This window comes from Lissotriton vulgaris, unplaced genomic scaffold (assembly GCF_964263255.1).
Source record: "Lissotriton vulgaris unplaced genomic scaffold, aLisVul1.2 SCAFFOLD_235, whole genome shotgun sequence".
In the NCBI taxonomy this organism is placed as follows: domain Eukaryota; kingdom Metazoa; phylum Chordata; class Amphibia; order Caudata; family Salamandridae; genus Lissotriton; species Lissotriton vulgaris.
Genome location: NW_028253230.1, coordinates 1,161,266 through 1,176,960, shown reverse-complemented (window position 1 = coordinate 1,176,960; position 15,695 = coordinate 1,161,266).

Sequence of the window (15,695 nt, the reverse complement as noted above, 5' to 3'; positions counted from 1 at the left end):
ATTCTTCCACCTGCTGGCATGTTTTACTTGGGAGTGATTGTGGGCTTTCCCTGAAAATTGATTGAAGCAAGGTTGTCTGGTCGCTTCATTATTATTATCCTTGTACATTCACCATCTTCCAGCCGCACAGAATGAATTGGGAGGTGACGCACTGAAGTCAAGCTCTCAAAACATTGACGATATAGTGCTTGATTTGACAACTCAAAGATTTACAAAAACGATTGGATTCTTTGCAAAAATATGCCTTCTGTCATTACTTGAAAATCAATGCAAAACATAATATAGCTATAACATTTCTGCTCAAAATCAGTAGAAAGATTAGGAAATATAAATGTTTTGTGGGGAGAGAGGACATGGAAAATGTTGATACATACCCTTATATAAGAAACATCTTTTCTGACAATGTTTCAGATAAAGAGCACATTACCCCCAGTTCCTACCTGTCCTTTTCCCATTCCTTACAAAGTGGAGATAACCCATCTCCCAACAGAAACAAAATACACAGGAATCGTGGGACCCTAACTCTGCCCCTCCCACTGGGAGTGCATAAGCAGTACTTACCCACCATTCCATCTTTTCTTTATTTCTCTTTGTCGACAGAATGGATGTGGTGCTGGTGCTGCTCCTGCTGGGCTCGAGTGGCATTTCTTCTTCCTCTCCCCGTCCGGCTGCCTTTCTTTGCGGGCAGGGATCTCCTGGCCTGTCTCCCAGCCTGCTGGGCTTGCTGGGAGGCTTCGTTGTTTCCGGGTCGGCTCTGGCTTGTTGGCCGGCCCTTTACGGCGGGTGCGTCGGCCTCCCGGTTGCTTCTGGGTTGCTGGGCGTGTCTGCCTGTGGCCTAGCTGGGTGGAAGCCGCACCGCGTTTGCAGTTTCCTTCCCTGCCCTGGCAAGAACCCTGTTGGGTGCCTTGGGCTGGCGTGAGGAGGGGGGCCTTGTTCCTGTCTGGCCTGGTGATATTCTGCCCCCCCCCCAAGTAAGTTCCGCGTAGCGGTGTCTACTTTTTTTGTTAGGTCCTCTTCAGACGGTCTCTCCGCCTTGGCTGTTTGCAGATGGGGGGGGGGGTGCCTGTGTTTGTCTGTCGCCCCTTCCCCACGATATGTTGCGATTTTGGCAGACTTCTTAGCACAGTGGGCAGAGTAGCATTTTCATGGCCCAAGTGTCCTGTGTTCTATCCTCTGGGTGGTCATTTCCTCTGTGGTGGCATTTGGAGTCCTGGCAGGGGCTGCTCCTTTCCCCACTTGTGGAGCATTTACATGGGAGCCACCGGGCTGTGTGTTCGGTCCTACTGGTGGTGGCTGTGCTTTATGTGGGGGGGGGGAGTGGCTACTTGTTTCACTCCCTGTGTTCCCCGCAGCCGTGGATCTTCTATGACCAGGGGCCTGGCTACGTCTTTTTCAGTCTGGTGGGCATTGGGCACCTGTCCCTGTCATCTGCTGTGTTCTTTCTATCTCCACTTTGTAATGAATGGGACGAGGACAAAGGTATGCGGAGTAATGAAGATTACCGGTAGGTAATTGAGCATCTCCTGTCTCTCAAGTATTGCATTGACCCCTGTAAATTTACTTTTTTCATTATAAAGGGTCACTTTAATTATTTACTGCCAGTATACTGTGCAAATCCCCCACCAACATTATTACAGGCCATAGTAGTCACACAACAACCATTTAATTCTTTGAACAAAATGAAGTGTAATATTTTTAGAAAAATCTTTACTTTAAACGCGTTGGCCCCAATTGAGGCTGCTCATCTTGAACTGGGCTTCCCAAATAGTTATATATTGGTGTTGGCCAACACTCTCAGCAGGGGACATAGGCTACTACATAACACAGAGAACACCTTACGAGGTCTGTTATATGCATCATTGTTTGGCCATAATATGTAGATTATACTCTTTGAAAACCTTTAGTCAAGCACTTATGCACTTTAAATTGAGTAAAGGTCGCTTATTCTGTCAAGTGGGGGATAGGGTCTACATCTCCCATTGTACCTTGCTGCAGGGAGGCTGCACTTAATCAGAAAGTGCCAGACGGGCACATAAACAGAAACAAGATCTCCCATGACAATTTGCAGTTATGTAACCTAGCCCCTCAATCATTTGCTGCTAAGGATGTAGAGATTTTTATGACCAAAGTGCCTAAACTTAGACCAAACTTAGACTGAGTCAATATACATATGAGGACTCGGATTTCCTGACAAATAAAGTAATTCACTGAATCAGAAATGTACACCACTGTTGTTCAAAAATCTGTAGTAATATAGTGAGTGCTAAGCGCTACTTGTACTTGAGAAGCACAAGAGACTGTATTGAAATCACTCTGAGTTAGTCTAACTTGGTAGGGGTTTAATAGCTGTAGGTCTCAGATCTGATTCACCCATTGGCTCGGAGATTCAATTCAAGTCCTGCCTCCCCAGTGTTTTCACTAGAGAAGAACAAATGGCCATTGATCCAATCCAATGGGGAGGGGGGGAACCAGTACTCCCAAATCTATCTACCAGCACCTTGTGCTCAGTGACTTTCTGCTAAATGTTGCATATTTACATTGTCTGACCTTCAGACTGTCACTCTCTCACATTGCAATGTGAACTTAGACAGTGAATCTATAAGCACCCGAGCTGAGAAGTGATTCTTCAGTTTTGAAAATGTTTTACCCCCCCCCCGCCACCCACCACACACACACATATTTCATGCCTCTGACCATCTTGGCTTGCTCCAAACTTCTACTTCTTGGAGATCGAAAATTGTAGAGCCTTTAGATGCACCATGCATAAAGAACTTCAAGAAAATTTAGTGGAATGTAGCAGCACTAAAAAAGTATTTCAAGCATTGACTAGAGTTTGTCCATTGATATATTTGACATGCGCCTCCTCCAAGAGACCTGGATACCACTTGCAATTTTAAACCTGGTTTTAGAAGTTTTCAAACCATGGTCAGGAAATCCCTGGCAGCCCGTGCGGCAAAAGGCTAATGCACTATGATTAAAACCTCACTCCGGTGCTAAGTAAAAGAGATTCCTATCTCTTGTCCAGATATACTTATTATTAAACTTACTTTGTGTAAAGGCAAACATATATTGCTTCTAAACATCTATAACAGATCAACGAACAACTCTGTTGAATCCCCTTCATTATGATTCTGAGATTGCCTGCTAAAGGCATACTCTAAAGATAGTCTCAATATAATGAGAGGCATCAGGTTGAAGGGAGGGACCCGAAACAGTCCCTCTGGTTACTGAAAACCACCTGCTATACCTTACCAAGTAATGACAAGTCGGTCAGAAAGTAGAGAATACAAACTAGCATTTATTAGTAATAGTGTGCAGAGGAGTCCAATCTGACCGGCACCCTAAGATGTCTTCGGCGGGACTAGCTCCCCAACAGTCTGCAACACTTAATCATTCCTCCGAGAACCTCCAACCACGCCCACAGTGGAAAGTTACTGGCTTAGACCGAACATGAACAAAGGAGGCTCAGAAGGATGGGCTACCTCCTGCAAGATGGGTTCACACTATCACAGTTTCAAGGTTGCCGTGCCAGGTCTCAGCATCTCCTAACGTGGGAGCGGAGCGACACACATGGATAGGTATGCAAAGGCAGAATGGCCTATTCATTAGCTAGTCAGAATGTAACCTTGAACAGAAAAGGAAAATAATAACTGAATACAGTGTTCTGCTGAGGCAAGCAATACGAATATTGGGACCTAATTCAGACACAGCCTTGTAGGGATTGCGAAATGCAAAATGAAGTCACATACGCTAACTGAAGCTTACACATTGCAGGGATAACTCAGTGGGTTGCATAAAAGGGATATGAATGATGTTAATTTAGCTGCACACTGCTAACCTAAAATAGCATAGAACAAGTGTATAACAATAAAGGATTCTTCCAACCTAACTAGGGGGCCTATTGGGATGACGGGCGGACTTTGTCCTCCCGCCATCCTGTCGGACAACGGGAACCGCCCGCCATAAGGGCGGGGGTCCTGTCCTTGGAATTAGGATGCACCCGCCACAGTGGTGGGTGCATCCCGCATTTTTAGCATTGTGGCGGGCTGTGCTTTTGGCACTGCACGCCGCACTGCTAAATAAGCATGTTATGCGTTTCAAAGCACAACATGACAGGCACCGTGTGGTGCCTACCATGTTGCACTTTGAAATGCGGGGGTACCTTAGGTACCACCCATGTGCACCCCCCACCCTCCGGCATCCCAGGGGGCCCGCAACGGGCCCCCGCGGGGAGTCTCTGCATTGCCGCCAAAGAAAGGCATCTCCCAAAGCCCATCCTAATATGGCTGGCAGTGTCTGATAGACACCGCCACCATATTAGACCTTTTCCGCACGAGGCAGAAAAGCGGCAGATGGTCTTTCCGTCTGCCGCGGACCTCCCAGCCATCTTAATGTGGCGGGGGTCATTTCTGTGCGGATGGCGGGCGGATTGCCCCCGCCAGGCCGGCGGTGGCTACCGTCAGCCTGGCGGGGGCAATCTGCCCGCCATTCTAATGGGCCTCTAGGTTTGAACCCTCTTCCCTGGCCAGTGAACTGGCTAGAGACAAGGTTGCTTATTGGGGTATACAAGAAGTTGATGCTAGCCTGGTTAAGCACCTCCCAAAGCCCACACTACAAATTATTAACATTACCTTGTCACACGACCTTCAAACTTGTAATGGTTGTTCATTTCCAGGTAGTAAACCTGCTCTTACCTTTAAAAGGAGAGCTTATAAAAATCATTTAGTCAACCTATTTGTGACTTTATGGCTGAGTTAACACACAGGATGAGAGCAACCTCAATCCTTTAATCCTAATTATGGAAGGCACACTGTCTAATAACCTAAGAGGGGGAATACTCCAGGGAAGTAATGATTTCCTTTTGACAAATAACATGAAAAATGTCCAAAGGGCTGCTATAGAGTTCAGAAATGTGTTAAAGCATATCTCAATTGTCTCTGCTTGGGCACATGATTTTAAATATTCCCCTACTTCTTGAGATCCATGGGGCACTATTTGAAGAGATTTGGAGGTTCTTTATGGGATCAAGGAACAGGAAAGTATTGCATCAAAAACCCCACAAATGGTTTAATCCAACTTGCGGCTCTTGGAGTGCAAGCCTCATAAAACCCTTTGAATCAGATAATAGAACTGAGATAAAAATTATCATATCCTCATATTAAAAAACTTTGCAGATAGCAAAAAAGTCCCGTGAGATAGCAGCTATGGAGAAGTTGTGTGAGGTTGTCAAAAATAATAACAGTACATTTTCTGCCGCCTAGTTTTGCATGGGTACCATTCCCTGGGGCCTTCAGGTCAAGAATGTCCCAGTAATCTTCACAGAGGACCCACACTACAAAAAAGGCTGCAGCTACATCAGTACGAAGTGCTGCTTGGACTTGATGGCCCACTTTGTGGAAACAGCGCACAGGATTTGTATAAAGAAAGCAGAAGAAATAGAGGAGCAGCTGCAGGCTATAAAAGAGAACCAGACACCAGCAAAGGCAAAAGCTCTTATATAAACATCGAAAAAGACATTGCTGTGTTTAAGGACCACACCATCCATTTCAAGGTGAACAAATTTGAGAAGGATAAAAAAATACAATATTGAAACTGTATATACTTATCTGAAGGAGGACTTCTAGGAGGACTTCTACACTAAACAAGAGTCCAGAAGGTTCCTATCTGAGTACCAGGGGAGATCCAAGCGGAGATTTTTGACCTTTTCGGATACATCATCTTCAGAGTCAACAGGTGGTCGTAACCAACAGAAGAAGCCTTTTTTTATGGGACGGGCCAACAGAAGCCCCCAGGGAGATACAAACCCCAGACCTGGGAAATGAGAACATGGAGACAGTACTACAAATCATGAGGAAATCTGCGATCATCTGTTCCGCAAGATTCGGCTAAAGGCATTTTATATGAATAAAGAAGAGAAGATGCTCCCAGAGGCCTCTGGATTATGCAACAAATCTTCATTCTGCCCACCAGAAAATAGCATACCAAAGAACATCTTGGCATTCGAACACGCTGTGCTGTTTTTATAGATGTATTGGAAGGGAACAAAGTTCACCTGACAAGAAATATCTCGCAAGTACACAAGAAAGCTATAGTTGCACTAAAGGAGCAACAAATAGCAGATATAAAACCAGCGGATAAGGGTGGGGCAGTGGTTCTCTGGTCCCAGCAAGCATATTTAGCGGAAGGAAAAAAAATGTACAAAATCCCCTATAGTACCGAGGGATTCCACAGGACCCTACAAATGGGATCTCACAAGAAATTGCAAATGCAGCCACGGAAGGTACGGAGTACCACATATTAGGACCAAGAGAGGCGGAATATCATACAGAAAAACATGCCAGGGTGCCCATACTTTACTTTCTCCCGAAGGTACACAAGGACGCAACTAAGCCACCTGGCCGTCTAATTGTTTCTGGTGTGATTCCATTATGGAACCACTGTAAGTACGTAGACGTATTCTTAAAACCATTCTTGCAGGAAGTCCCATCTTACCTACGTGATAAAATGGATTTTATGAACAAGATTGAAGGTTTTTATTTTGACCCAGATACCAACCTATTAATCGCAATGGATGTGTCATCATTATACACACAGATTTCCCAACAAGATGGCCTTGATGTGATGGAAGTGTTCCTGGAAGCAAGCAAGACCCAGACCCCATCGGGTGCCGGCGGTATTCATTCTTAAATTGGCATCTATCTCACTGAGGAGGAACTTCTTTAAATTTGACAATTCATTTTTTATCTAAGTAAAAGGCGTAGCCACGGGCTGTCCTTTTTCACCTGAGCTGGTAATTCTGTACATGGCGAAATATGAAGATCGATTTGTGTATCACAACATTCCATACAGTGCACACTTAAAACAGTGATACAGGTATATTGATGATATTTGGTGCCTGTGGGAGGGGCCCAAAAACATCTTAAAAGAGTTCCACACATGGCTTAATGACCGCGGCCCAGATATTAAATTCAGCCTTGAATACAGCAAACACAGTCTTTCATTTTTGGATGTGAGTATGAAAACTTCACCCAGTGGTTTGATTACCACATATCATACAAAACTCACGGACAAAAATAATGCACTACACTACAGAAGCTACCATTCCAGTAACCTTAAGAACAATTTGCCTTTTGGTAAGTTTTTAGGCATAAGACATAACTGAGAAGGGAAGACTATGAGTTACACGCAGAAGCACTCATCAACAAACTCTTGGACGGGGATATCCCAAAAACTGTTAAAACATTCTCTCAAAAGGTAATGGTTCACCCCAGGGAACATTTGTTAACTATGAAAAGCAGACCACCGACTGAGCGCATTGTTTGTTTTTCCACGTTTGGGCCCTACACACAACCTGTGAAGAAAATTATACGTAACAACTGCCATTTGATTGAAGGAACCATTCCTAAAATCGGGCCACCACTCTTCGCTCTTAAAAAAAATAGGAGTATCGTTCAACAAGTTACGAACACTGCAAGCTAACAGAGAAAACCAGCGACGCTTTGCACTATGTTAAATCTTTCACCTGTTCAAGGGCATCATAAATGTGGAACATGTTCAGTTTGTATTCAACCACAGAAGGATGCACCTTCACTGATGGCCAAAGACACTGACGGCACAATGAATTTACAAATTGCACATCAAAAAATGTGGTCGACTCTGTGACATGTCCGTGTAAAAAGATATATATATATATATTGGAAAAACATCCCAAGAAGTGCGAAATCGTTTTGTGCAACATCGTTCACAATTGAAAAATAAGATCCTCACTGCCACCATGGTTGAAAATTTTACAACTCTAAACCACAGATTTGATGATTTTACATGGACTGTATTGTCATTGATAATTAAGAACAAACAAAGAGGCGGCAATCCGGACATATTACTGGCACAGAGGGAGGCATTCTTACTTGTGAAATTTAACACCGCACTGCACGGCCTCATTGAGTTGTCTGAACTCACAAAACTCTAAAAGGCAACAGTCTGAAGAAACATGGACTTCATTCCCCACAATGCCCTGAGGAGCCTGACCTCTCAGTTCCCCTTCCAGGTTGTATTACTTTACTTTCTCCCGAAGGTACACAAGGACGCAACTAAGCCACCTGGCCGTCTAATTGTTTCTGGTGTGATTCCATTATGGAACCACTGTAAGTACGTAGACGTATTCTTAAAACCATTCTTGCAGGAAGTCCCATCTTACCTACGTGATAAAATGGATTTTATGAACAAGATTGAAGGTTTTTATTTTGACCCAGATACCAACCTATTAATCACAATGGATGTGTCATTATTATACACACAGATTTCCCAACAGGATGGCCTTGATGTGATGGAAGTGTTCCTGGAAGCAAGACCCAGACCCCATCGGGTGCCGGCGGAATTCATTCTTAAATTGGCATCTATCTCACTGAGGAGGAACTTCTTTAAATTTGACAATGAATTTTTGATCCAAGTCAAAGGCGTAGCCATGGGCTGTCCTTTTGCACCTGAGCTGGTAATTCTGTACATGGCGAAATATGAAGATCGGTTTGTTTATCACAACTTTCCATACAGTGCACACTTAAAACAGTGGTACAGGTATATTGATGATATTTGGTGCCTGTGGGAGGGACCCGAAAACATCTTACAAGAGTTCCACACATGGCTTAATGACCACAGCCCAGATATTAAATTCAGCATCGAATACAGCAAACACAGTCTTTCATTTTGTGGATGTGAGTGTGAAAACTTCACCCAGTGGTTTGATTACCACATATTATACAAAACTCACGGACAAAAATAATGCCCTACACTACAGAAGCTACCATCCCAGAAACCTTTAGAACAATTAGACTTTTGGTCAATTTTTAGGCATAAGACATAACTGTTTAAGAAGGGAAGACTATGAGTTACACTCGTCAACAAACTCTTGGACGGGGATATCCCAAGAAACTGTTAAAACATTCTCTCAAAAGGGAATGGTTCACCCCAGGGAACATTTGTTAACTACGAAAAGCAGACCACCGACTGAGCGCATTGTTTGTTTTTCCACGTTTGAGCCCTACACACAACCTGTAAAGAAAATTATACGTAAAACTGCCATTTGATTGAAGGAACCATTCCTAACATCGGGCCACCACTCTTTGCTCTTAAAAAAAACAGGAGTATCGGTCAACAAGTTGCGAACACTGCAGGCCAACAGAGAAAACCAGTGACGCTTTGCACTATGTTAAATCTTTCACCAGTGCAAGGGCATCAAAAATGTGGAACATGTTCAGTTTGTAATTCAACCACAGAAGGATGCACCTTCACTGATGGCCAAAGACACTGGCGGCACAATGAATTTACAAATTTCACATAAAAAATGTGGTCAGCGCTGTGACATGTCCGTGTAAAAAGATATATATGTGAAAAAATCCCAAGAAGTGCGAAATCGTATTGTGCAACATCGTTCGCAATTGAAAAATAAGATCCTCACTGCCCCAATGGTTGAACATTTCACAACTCTAAACCACAGATTTGATGATTTTACATGGACTGTATTGTCATTGATAATTAAGAACAAACAAAGAGGCGGCAATCGGCAGTATTACTGGCACAGAGGGAGGCATTCTTACTTGTGAAATTCAACACAGCACTGCACGGCCTCATTGAGTTGTCTGAACTCATAAAACTCTAAAAGGCAACAGTCTGAACAAACATGGACTTCATTCCCCACAATGCCCTGAGGAGCCTGACCTCTCAGTTCCCCTTCCAGGTTGTATTAAAGGAACTCGTTTTGCAATTTCCTCATTGCTGCCAGTTTGGAAGCAGAGTAGCATGTTGGATTGATATTTCCCGCAGTATAGAGAAAGAATTATTGGCAAGTGACACGCTGCCCCTGGGGAAGAATAATTGCACACATTCATTCAGAATCTTACTCAAATTATGTTTCCCTTTCATAGGAAACAGATACGATTTGGGAGCAGCTGCTGTTTAAAAGCATCCGCATCAATTGTGGCTTTTTTCGATTTTAAGGTAACAGTGCAGCTGAGTTAGTTTTGCATTGTCACGCAGCACCATGCGCGCACTGAATTCTTTTCTCACAGAGCGCTCACAGTCATTCCATTAGTTGTTTGCATATAATGGACTGACCCCACTGAGTTGTCCCACACGTCACATACATTTGAAGGTAGGATCTCTTCCCTTTGGTCCTCTGTTGTACGAAGAGCTGCCCCATTCAGTACATTCAATTGCTAATGCCCTAATGTTTAACCCTAGGTTGCTTCGATCACAATATAAGATTTGAAGCAACGTTTCCTGTGGAACAACTCCACACCACAATTAAGGTACCTAAAATATTCCCTGTCTGTAAAGTAATGGTGGTACACAGGGTGTCAGAATGAAAACCAATAAAATGTATTTTAATTTTGCAGTGCCACAATACCAAGTCCAAGTCCTGAAGAGAATCCTGGATTTGTGGGGGGACTGTTGATGGGGTGTGTCATGAGGAATGTTAAATAATGTTTCCCTCAGCAGCTTCTGACAACAACCACCAGTAGGTTAGGTATCTCCATCCTCTCACAGGCAGGACAGGAAACATGTGTTTCGAAAATGAGTAACTGTCCGTCTGGTGTTAATATGAATGTAGGACTGGTTTAATTTCTGGCTAGCACACATGAGTTATTGATGTTTTTCTTGTGATTATTGATTTGTTGGTATTATTTGTTTGCAAAAACGTTCCATATATTATTTTTTCTCACAATCTTTTTTTTTTGCACTATGTAAAAGTTGTATATAGTTCTATTTCAAACGTTTTTGAATTGTGCGATATACTAATATGGTATTTCTTTGAAAATACATGCTCTATTGATTCATGAATGTCTTTGTTGAAATATAAAAATAAGCTAAATAAAGCTTAAAAACTTTGGAATTAATGGTCTAAGGTTTATCATGACTCTAATCAAAATACCCCCCCCCCCAGACATCCTGTTTGCTTATTTCAATAGTTTTGCATGAAAGCAGGAGGGGACACAACTTGCCATCGACCCACATTATGGCAACTGAGTGGGTTTCCCATTTTAGAGACCTGTATTCTATAGAACTGATTGACTCTACTTACACTCTCACCATGGACCCACCTCACCCGCCTGATCCCTAATCCAACAGCCCTACCAACAGAAATCTTATTTTTTCTGTGGCTGATACTGTTGCAGCCTTTGAGGCTACGAAATTAGACAAGTATCCTGGTTTGTATATGATACCAAATGAGCTTTATCATTCTAACTTGGAGTATGGATTTAATATATCGATACATTATGCAATGCAGTTCTGCAGGGAGGCCCGATCCCAGAATCATGGCTAGGTGCAGAAATCCTCCCCATTTATAAAAAAAGGTCCCTACAACGTTCCTGCAACTATTGTCAAATTAGCTTTATAGATAACTTGCAAAAGATTTTTTGTAAACAAGTTTTATATAAACTTAACATGTGGATGTTGGAACATCACATTTTAATACATTTTTAGGCAGACTTTAGATATAAAGTAAGAACAATTGATCAGGCTTTTTTTCCTAACTAATTAAGTGGAACAAAGCGTCTTTGGGAAGGGGAAACCCTACATGTAGCCCTTGTTGATCTTCGGGCTGCGTTTGATATAGTCCCTAGATCCAGATTATGGCAAACACTTGCCTGACCTGGCAATTCTATCTGAACTATTAGCCATTATCAAACGCTTGCGCTCAGACCACTATGCCCGAGATCGCAGCTGCCGTAATGGGGAACTCGCACAAAAGATAGAAGTTAATGGATGTGTCCGCCAAGGGTGTGTGCTACCCCCCACACCATTTCTACTGTTTATTCTTAGTTGCATCGAATATCTGTCCAACTGCAAGAATGATTCACCTATCCTAGTGGACCTACTGTTTCCGACATTATTTTCTCTGACCATACCCTATTAATCTCTAAAATCCAGACAGGTCTCCAGACCCTAATAGAGCATTATTGTCTGTTCTCTAAGACAAATGGCATTGAAATAAATGCCAAAAAGACTAAATTAATGGTATTTAATAACAAAATGTCAAACAAGTGGAGAAGTGTGGCTCACCGGTTAGAGGAGGCAGTCCCTGATGCAGAGGTCAGACCCGGGACCAGGGTTCAATCCCCGACGCGGCAGGGCCTTGAGCTCAAAACGTCCACGGACTCGATAATTCTCGCCTCAGTGCCTACTCGAATCGTCGGTTCACACTCTGCAACTCTGGGCAATAGCTTGCTTAATCTCCACTACAGCCCCACCGCGATGGGATGCCTGGTCTTCACCTTGGGGATGCCCAGTAGGGGCAATCTTGCAGGGAAAGGCCAGGACGGGTTCCCAAAGTAAGCGCCTTGAGACCTTACGGTGAAAGGCGCTATATAAGAACGTATGATTTGATTTATTTACAAGTACAAATTTTGCTCCTTCTGAGAATGCTTTCATAAGATCATTGTTGAGGTTGCCATTTAGTACTCCGTTGCTACCCATGTTGCTATATTTAACACTGAGATCAATAAACTAGTGTGCAGCCCTTAAACCTATACTACCGGGTTAGAATCCGGTGCATTGAAGAACTAGTAAATGTTTGAGCAGAACTCCAAGATATACTCACATAGACAGCACGTGTTAAACATCCCAAGGCTGAAGTATATGAAAGAGTTTCTTGTGAACCTTAGGTTGGAAGGTTATTGATCTGACCTGTTTTGCGCACAATGCACCCTTGATTGTGAAGAAGACCTATTGGTTTCAGGTCAATAAAGCAATGTATCCACTTTGCGGAGTTTAACTGCATCCTTTTCAAATTTGAAGTCCTCCTACAATTGTGAAGACTTTTTAGACTGCCTGCAAACCTTGCCTCTTAGGAAATTGTATTTACAACTTAGGTTGGGCACTCTCCCTCTTGTCTCTTGTACGAAAAACTGGTCTGCATTTAATTCAGATCATGATAAATGTCCTGCATGCACGCGTTGCAGCAAGAGCAGTGAGCATGTTTTGTTGCATTGCCCCATGTACAGGCAAGAGCAATTAAAATGGACCAGATCTCTGTGTCTATCTTTGGGGCCTAGACATTATTGGGAAGCTGCAAGGATTTACGTGTCAGGCCCTAGCCGTGTGGTGGTCCTCGCCAAGTCTAAATTCCTCCAGGCAGTCTGGTTCAAAAGATCGAAATTGCTTAATCACTGATTATTATGTGACTTTTCTCGCTTTTGCACATGTATTAACTTTGTATTAGTTATTTCTATTCATTGATTAATGTTTACCAGACGCTACTTGACTCTAAAAGCTTGAGGAGATATTTATTTAAGAAATGTTTCTCTTATTTGCTGGCAAACTCCTTAGGAACATAGGTGCAGATTTACAAGTCCCTTGCGTCACTTTTGCGCCGTCATTGCGTCACTTTTGTGACGCAGTGGTGGCGTAAAAGTTGCGGCCCATTTACAACATGACGCATTTCGGGAGATGCTTCACATTGTAAAGCCCTGCGTGAAATTAAACCTGCATCAGGTATGATGTATGCAGGGTACGCATTCCCAAGCCGGAAAGCCTTGTAAAAGTGATGCAGTGAAATCTACAAGATTTCAATGTGTGATTTTTAGGACGCCACTGTGTCAAAATCCTACGCCTGCTTGAAGCAGGCCTAAGGAGTGAAGCAGTGTTTTGGGAAAAGGCTGCAACACGCATTGCTGGAGTTGTGTAATGCTTGCGACATGAATCCAGCAATGCGTGACTTTTCTGTCAACAGATGCATCAGAATTTCAGACGCATCTGTCAATCCTTGCGCCATGGTGCGCCGTATTGTAAATATGGCTCATCCATGGTGATGCAACAGTTTTGCATGGTGGCGCAGGAAAAGTGACACATCTCTACAGATACGTCACTTTCTTGTAAATCTGCCCCATAGGGGCTTATTTATGACCACTTGTGTCACTTTTGAGCCGCCGGTGCATCACTTTTTGTGACGCACCAGCAGCGTAAAAAATGTGCCTTGTTGCACCATATTTATAAAGTGATGCATCTAGGTAGATGCGATCGTTTGTAAACCCCTGTGCCACATCATACCTGCTCCAGGTATAATGTATGCAGGTGGGCGTTCCGACGCAAAAAAGTGTCATAGAAGTGACACAGTGAAATCTATAAGATTTCACTGCACCACTTCTAGGAGGCAAATACGTCAATATCTTATGCCTGCCTCATGTGAAATAAGACTGACGCAGGCACATTTCACATGGGACTTGCCCATGTGTAATGACCCATTGCTAGAGTTGCGTCACAGACATGCGTCAGTAGTGACACACTCCAGCAAAGCAATAAAAAGTGACACATCACTGTTTTCTCGCAACGATGCGTCACTTTTCATAAAAGAGGCCCTTACACTTTTGATCTCCCACTTGCTCTAATTTTGCACTGGTCACTTTATCAACTAATGTCTACTCGCTGCTAAAAATGGAGCTGAAGTCCCTATCACAGGGGTCTCCAAACCGGATTAAATTGTGGATAATTTGAAAAATACATGATTGATTTGGTTATATATTATTCTCTGTGTTGTGCAGTTTTACTGTGAATTCTCTTGAATCTTGAATGAAATAAGTAAAACACGAAGTCAGTTAATTTGCACCCATCACCTCCCCAGCAGAACCTGAGGATACTGTCAGCATTAGTAATTGCAAAGGGCCTTCTCCTGAATGTCAATTGAAGGGAAATAACGTGAAAGAACAGACGGTTTTGCACGATTTCGTCCATTTTTCATCTTTCTTGCCAGAGATTCACCTGCTGTAAGGCAGTGACAAACAGATCACAGTTTATGGCACAGATACTTCAAGAACACCACCACACACGTTTCAGTAAATGATTCATACACAACGTTTTAATCTTCATGTAAAGAACAATACTCATTTAACTCTAGCTCAGTGGATAACCTGTCAGGCGTTTTTGTTTTGTTCAAAGATTCAAATAAGACTTTTGTTTTGCAGATTCCTACAATTAGCCAGTGCTTGAAGTGTTTTAATTGCTGTGAACCTGCACAACATGATATGTGGCTTTGCAGCTCACTGTTCCATTAGAGACCCTAAGAATAGAGCTCCTTGCAAGGATGATGTTATCTCACCTGAGATACCCAGTGGATTAGCAGAGGGCCAGGGATGCTTTAGAGTCTCCCAGGAGTGGATCTGAGTACTTCTTAAATACCCCTGCACTGTGCACACATAGATTCACCATCTGTGAGCTGCACGGAGAGGCCTGTTCTGCACAACACTGCTGGGCCCTGGTGCACAGCACAGGGCTGATAACCAAAGCACTATAACATTGTGCCAGACTGGGTCTGTATTCATGTAGAACTACTATGTGAACCTGCTGCATGTGGATGCATTGTGTCTGTTTTTTTACATTGTAGAGACATAGTACAATACTTCTGATTGTGCTGCGGGTTCATATTAATGACCTGGCTTCCAGCTTCTGAAGACTCCACATCAGGGGAGGTGAGTTACCTTAGTGCTGGAGTTGGTGTCTGTGAGTGGCAAGTGTTGATGACACTCTGGAGCATATGTTCAAGAGGATCCGCCACCAGAACGCCACTTTTTTCGATCCTCCGGTGACGCAGTGCCATGCAGCATATTTACAAAGCGAAGTTAAGCCACTTTACGTGGCTTAACGCTGCTTTGTTAATATGGTACCTTTCACACAGGAATCTGTGTGAAAGGGGCGTACAATGG